Source organism: Haliotis rufescens, unplaced genomic scaffold, assembly GCF_023055435.1.
Source record: "Haliotis rufescens isolate VD_foot unplaced genomic scaffold, xgHalRufe1.0.p SCAF_261, whole genome shotgun sequence".
NCBI lineage: Eukaryota > Metazoa > Mollusca > Gastropoda > Lepetellida > Haliotidae > Haliotis > Haliotis rufescens.
Window position 1 is genome coordinate 40904 of NW_025963959.1, and position 6267 is coordinate 47170.

General features: G+C 44.9%; 5 non-coding genes across 5 annotated transcripts; all 5 read right to left on the reverse strand.

Moving 5' to 3' along the window:
• Positions 1-971: 971 nt before the first annotated feature.
• On the reverse strand, positions 972-1164 carry LOC125384101. The gene has a single exon (XR_007222927.1). It is a non-coding gene; the product is annotated as a U2 spliceosomal RNA (small nuclear RNA).
• Positions 1165-2140: 976 nt separating this feature from the next.
• On the reverse strand, positions 2141-2333 carry LOC125384102. The gene has a single exon (XR_007222928.1). It is a non-coding gene; the product is annotated as a U2 spliceosomal RNA (small nuclear RNA).
• Positions 2334-3309: 976 nt separating this feature from the next.
• Positions 3310-3502, reverse strand: LOC125384103. The gene has a single exon (XR_007222929.1). It is a non-coding gene; the product is annotated as a U2 spliceosomal RNA (small nuclear RNA).
• Positions 3503-4478: 976 nt separating this feature from the next.
• Positions 4479-4671, reverse strand: LOC125384104. Its single transcript, XR_007222930.1, has one exon. It is a non-coding gene; the product is annotated as a U2 spliceosomal RNA (small nuclear RNA).
• A 977-nt stretch (positions 4672-5648) lies between these two features.
• Positions 5649-5841, reverse strand: LOC125384105. The gene has a single exon (XR_007222931.1). It is a non-coding gene; the product is annotated as a U2 spliceosomal RNA (small nuclear RNA).
• Between the last annotated feature and the right edge of the window lie 426 nt (positions 5842-6267).

Here is a 6267-nt window from a genome sequence, read left to right on the forward strand (position 1 = left end):
TTGCCGGCTTGCGCCGCCAAAGTACATCTACTGACACAACATACCATTTAGCTGCTGTTTATTTACATGAAGCGCTTAAAATCAGTGGCCAGCAATATTACATGCACAAGTGAGTAAAAATGTTGACAGCACACGAGTGCGACACCCGACTGCAAGACGTTTGTGAAGATATTCAGCGTCTTTGATGAATGTAAAAATGGAGTAAATAGACCCATTTTGCTATGTATAAAGAGTGCGCCGATAAAACATGGCCAGACGTTGGGTAAACGTCCTGCAGCGACCCAGTCCAACGTGAATACCGGCCGCGACATTAGGACTTAATGAGTGGAGTCGGGGAGGCAAGGGGAGACAGGCCAGCTTGAAGTAGCTTGGGCCCGACTTTGACAGAGTCGCGCGTGGGTAAGAAGAGTGACAATCCCATCCAAATTGCCCCAATGTATTAAATAAACTAAAGGTAAAGATACTTAAGGTGTCCAGCAAAGCGAAAAATGAATGAATTGTATGAAAAATTGCACTGATGACGAAAAAAAACCGACTGAACTGTAATGAATATTGGAAAATGAACTCACTTGCACAAAGTGTAATGACGCATCAGGCGTGTGTGTAGTTCTTTAAACATCTATTTAGGGGGATGCGACGTTGAAAACGTCTTGTAGTGACGAAGCAGACTGTTGTTGTGACGGCGTGATTGTCTAGACGTCATTTCCGGCGTACGGCGTCATGGGGGACGGCCTTGGTTACGGGGGACTGTATGCAGCTGAAAGTTGAAAAATGCTACTTTTACAAACTTTTAGGGGTTGGTGTGGTTAAAGGACGGGCTGCACGTGTGAACAGGTATGTTTCTAAGGTTTAGAAGTAATAAAATAGAGTATCTATTGAGAACTAAGGGCGAAAAACGGAGCGGCAGTGCAAAATAAGACGAATGTGAAGATGTAGGCAAAGCTGAGAGTTCTAATTTTTGATTGAAATATGAGTGGTGGGCCATTCCCGGAGGTACTGCAATACCGGGTCAACCCGTGATGAGGGCGGAGCAAGCCCCGTGGCACCTCATCCCATTCTAAAAATCAGTTTAATATCGATGTCTCCATTAGGAGACGTATCAGATATTAAGCTGATAAGAACAGATACTACACTTTGATCTTAGCCAAAAGGCCGAGAAGCGATGCCGGTTGCCGGCTTGCGCCGCCAAAGTACATCTACTGACACAACATACCATTTAGCTGCTGTTTATTTACATGAAGCGCTTAAAATCAGTGGCCAGCAATATTACATGCACAAGTGAGTAAAAATGTTGACAGCACACGAGTGCGACACCCGACTGCAAGACGTTTGTGAAGATATTCAGCGTCTTTGATGAATGTAAAAATGGAGTAAATAGACCCATTTTGCTATGTATAAAGAGTGCGCCGATAAAACATGGCCAGACGTTGGGTAAACGTCCTGCAGCGACCCAGTCCAACGTGAATACCGGCCGCGACATTAGGACTTAATGAGTGGAGTCGGGGAGGCAAGGGGAGACAGGCCAGCTTGAAGTAGCTTGGGCCCGACTTTGACAGAGTCGCGCGTGGGTAAGAAGAGTGACAATCCCATCCAAATTGCCCCAATGTATTAAATAAACTAAAGGTAAAGATACTTAAGGTGTCCAGCAAAGCGAAAAATGAATGAATTGTATGAAAAATTGCACTGATGACGAAAAAAAACCGACTGAACTGTAATGAATATTGGAAAATGAACTCACTTGCACAAAGTGTAATGACGCATCAGGCGTGTGTGTAGTTCTTTAAACATCTATTTAGGGGGATGCGACGTTGAAAACGTCTTGTAGTGACGAAGCAGACTGTTGTTGTGACGGCGTGATTGTCTAGACGTCATTTCCGGCGTACGGCGTCATGGGGGACGGCCTTGGTTACGGGGGACTGTATGCAGCTGAAAGTTGAAAAATGCTACTTTTACAAACTTTTAGGGGTTGGTGTGGTTAAAGGACGGGCTGCACGTGTGAACAGGTATGTTTCTAAGGTTTAGAAGTAATAAAATAGAGTATCTATTGAGAACTAAGGGCGAAAAACGGAGCGGCAGTGCAAAATAAGACGAATGTGAAGATGTAGGCAAAGCTGAGAGTTCTAATTTTTGATTGAAATATGAGTGGTGGGCCATTCCCGGAGGTACTGCAATACCGGGTCAACCCGTGATGAGGGCGGAGCAAGCCCCGTGGCACCTCATCCCATTCTAAAAATCAGTTTAATATCGATGTCTCCATTAGGAGACGTATCAGATATTAAGCTGATAAGAACAGATACTACACTTTGATCTTAGCCAAAAGGCCGAGAAGCGATGCCGGTTGCCGGCTTGCGCCGCCAAAGTACATCTACTGACACAACATACCATTTAGCTGCTGTTTATTTACATGAAGCGCTTAAAATCAGTGGCCAGCAATATTACATGCACAAGTGAGTAAAAATGTTGACAGCACACGAGTGCGACACCCGACTGCAAGACGTTTGTGAAGATATTCAGCGTCTTTGATGAATGTAAAAATGGAGTAAATAGACCCATTTTGCTATGTATAAAGAGTGCGCCGATAAAACATGGCCAGACGTTGGGTAAACGTCCTGCAGCGACCCAGTCCAACGTGAATACCGGCCGCGACATTAGGACTTAATGAGTGGAGTCGGGGAGGCAAGGGGAGACAGGCCAGCTTGAAGTAGCTTGGGCCCGACTTTGACAGAGTCGCGCGTGGGTAAGAAGAGTGACAATCCCATCCAAATTGCCCCAATGTATTAAATAAACTAAAGGTAAAGATACTTAAGGTGTCCAGCAAAGCGAAAAATGAATGAATTGTATGAAAAATTGCACTGATGACGAAAAAAAACCGACTGAACTGTAATGAATATTGGAAAATGAACTCACTTGCACAAAGTGTAATGACGCATCAGGCGTGTGTGTAGTTCTTTAAACATCTATTTAGGGGGATGCGACGTTGAAAACGTCTTGTAGTGACGAAGCAGACTGTTGTTGTGACGGCGTGATTGTCTAGACGTCATTTCCGGCGTACGGCGTCATGGGGGACGGCCTTGGTTACGGGGGACTGTATGCAGCTGAAAGTTGAAAAATGCTACTTTTACAAACTTTTAGGGGTTGGTGTGGTTAAAGGACGGGCTGCACGTGTGAACAGGTATGTTTCTAAGGTTTAGAAGTAATAAAATAGAGTATCTATTGAGAACTAAGGGCGAAAAACGGAGCGGCAGTGCAAAATAAGACGAATGTGAAGATGTAGGCAAAGCTGAGAGTTCTAATTTTTGATTGAAATATGAGTGGTGGGCCATTCCCGGAGGTACTGCAATACCGGGTCAACCCGTGATGAGGGCGGAGCAAGCCCCGTGGCACCTCATCCCATTCTAAAAATCAGTTTAATATCGATGTCTCCATTAGGAGACGTATCAGATATTAAGCTGATAAGAACAGATACTACACTTTGATCTTAGCCAAAAGGCCGAGAAGCGATGCCGGTTGCCGGCTTGCGCCGCCAAAGTACATCTACTGACACAACATACCATTTAGCTGCTGTTTATTTACATGAAGCGCTTAAAATCAGTGGCCAGCAATATTACATGCACAAGTGAGTAAAAATGTTGACAGCACACGAGTGCGACACCCGACTGCAAGACGTTTGTGAAGATATTCAGCGTCTTTGATGAATGTAAAAATGGAGTAAATAGACCCATTTTGCTATGTATAAAGAGTGCGCCGATAAAACATGGCCAGACGTTGGGTAAACGTCCTGCAGCGACCCAGTCCAACGTGAATACCGGCCGCGACATTAGGACTTAATGAGTGGAGTCGGGGAGGCAAGGGGAGACAGGCCAGCTTGAAGTAGCTTGGGCCCGACTTTGACAGAGTCGCGCGTGGGTAAGAAGAGTGACAATCCCATCCAAATTGCCCCAATGTATTAAATAAACTAAAGGTAAAGATACTTAAGGTGTCCAGCAAAGCGAAAAATGAATGAATTGTATGAAAAATTGCACTGATGACGAAAAAAAACCGACTGAACTGTAATGAATATTGGAAAATGAACTCACTTGCACAAAGTGTAATGACGCATCAGGCGTGTGTGTAGTTCTTTAAACATCTATTTAGGGGGATGCGACGTTGAAAACGTCTTGTAGTGACGAAGCAGACTGTTGTTGTGACGGCGTGATTGTCTAGACGTCATTTCCGGCGTACGGCGTCATGGGGGACGGCCTTGGTTACGGGGGACTGTATGCAGCTGAAAGTTGAAAAATGCTACTTTTACAAACTTTTAGGGGTTGGTGTGGTTAAAGGACGGGCTGCACGTGTGAACAGGTATGTTTCTAAGGTTTAGAAGTAATAAAATAGAGTATCTATTGAGAACTAAGGGCGAAAAACGGAGCGGCAGTGCAAAATAAGACGAATGTGAAGATGTAGGCAAAGCTGAGAGTTCTAATTTTTGATTGAAATATGAGTGGTGGGCCATTCCCGGAGGTACTGCAATACCGGGTCAACCCGTGATGAGGGCGGAGCAAGCCCCGTGGCACCTCATCCCATTCTAAAAATCAGTTTAATATCGATGTCTCCATTAGGAGACGTATCAGATATTAAGCTGATAAGAACAGATACTACACTTTGATCTTAGCCAAAAGGCCGAGAAGCGATGCCGGTTGCCGGCTTGCGCCGCCAAAGTACATCTACTGACACAACATACCATTTAGCTGCTGTTTATTTACATGAAGCGCTTAAAATCAGTGGCCAGCAATATTACATGCACAAGTGAGTAAAAATGTTGACAGCACACGAGTGCGACACCCGACTGCAAGACGTTTGTGAAGATATTCAGCGTCTTTGATGAATGTAAAAATGGAGTAAATAGACCCATTTTGCTATGTATAAAGAGTGCGCCGATAAAACATGGCCAGACGTTGGGTAAACGTCCTGCAGCGACCCAGTCCAACGTGAATACCGGCCGCGACATTAGGACTTAATGAGTGGAGTCGGGGAGGCAAGGGGAGACAGGCCAGCTTGAAGTAGCTTGGGCCCGACTTTGACAGAGTCGCGCGTGGGTAAGAAGAGTGACAATCCCATCCAAATTGCCCCAATGTATTAAATAAACTAAAGGTAAAGATACTTAAGGTGTCCAGCAAAGCGAAAAATGAATGAATTGTATGAAAAATTGCACTGATGACGAAAAAAAACCGACTGAACTGTAATGAATATTGGAAAATGAACTCACTTGCACAAAGTGTAATGACGCATCAGGCGTGTGTGTAGTTCTTTAAACATCTATTTAGGGGGATGCGACGTTGAAAACGTCTTGTAGTGACGAAGCAGACTGTTGTTGTGACGGCGTGATTGTCTAGACGTCATTTCCGGCGTACGGCGTCAATGGGGGACGGCCTTGGTTACGGGGGACTGTATGCAGCTGAAAGTTGAAAAATGCTACTTTTACAAACTTTTAGGGGTTGGTGTGGTTAAAGGACGGGCTGCACGTGTGAACAGGTATGTTTCTAAGGTTTAGAAGTAATAAAATAGAGTATCTATTGAGAACTAAGGGCGAAAAACGGAGCGGCAGTGCAAAATAAGACGAATGTGAAGATGTAGGCAAAGCTGAGAGTTCTAATTTTTGATTGAAATATGAGTGGTGGGCCATTCCCGGAGGTACTGCAATACCGGGTCAACCCGTGATGAGGGCGGAGCAAGCCCCGTGGCACCTCATCCCATTCTAAAAATCAGTTTAATATCGATGTCTCCATTAGGAGACGTATCAGATATTAAGCTGATAAGAACAGATACTACACTTTGATCTTAGCCAAAAGGCCGAGAAGCGATGCCGGTTGCCGGCTTGCGCCGCCAAAGTACATCTACTGACACAACATACCATTTAGCTGCTGTTTATTTACATGAAGCGCTTAAAATCAGTGGCCAGCAATATTACATGCACAAGTGAGTAAAAATGTTGACAGCACACGAGTGCGACACCCGACTGCAAGACGTTTGTGAAGATATTCAGCGTCTTTGATGAATGTAAAAATGGAGTAAATAGACCCATTTTGCTATGTATAAAGAGTGCGCCGATAAAACATGGCCAGACGTTGGGTAAACGTCCTGCAGCGACCCAGTCCAACGTGAATACCGGCCGCGACATTAGGACTTAATGAGTGGAGTCGGGGAGGCAAGGGGAGACAGGCCAGCTTGAAGTAGCTTGGGCCCGACTTTGACAGAGTCGCGCGTGGGTAAGAAGAGTGACAATCCCAT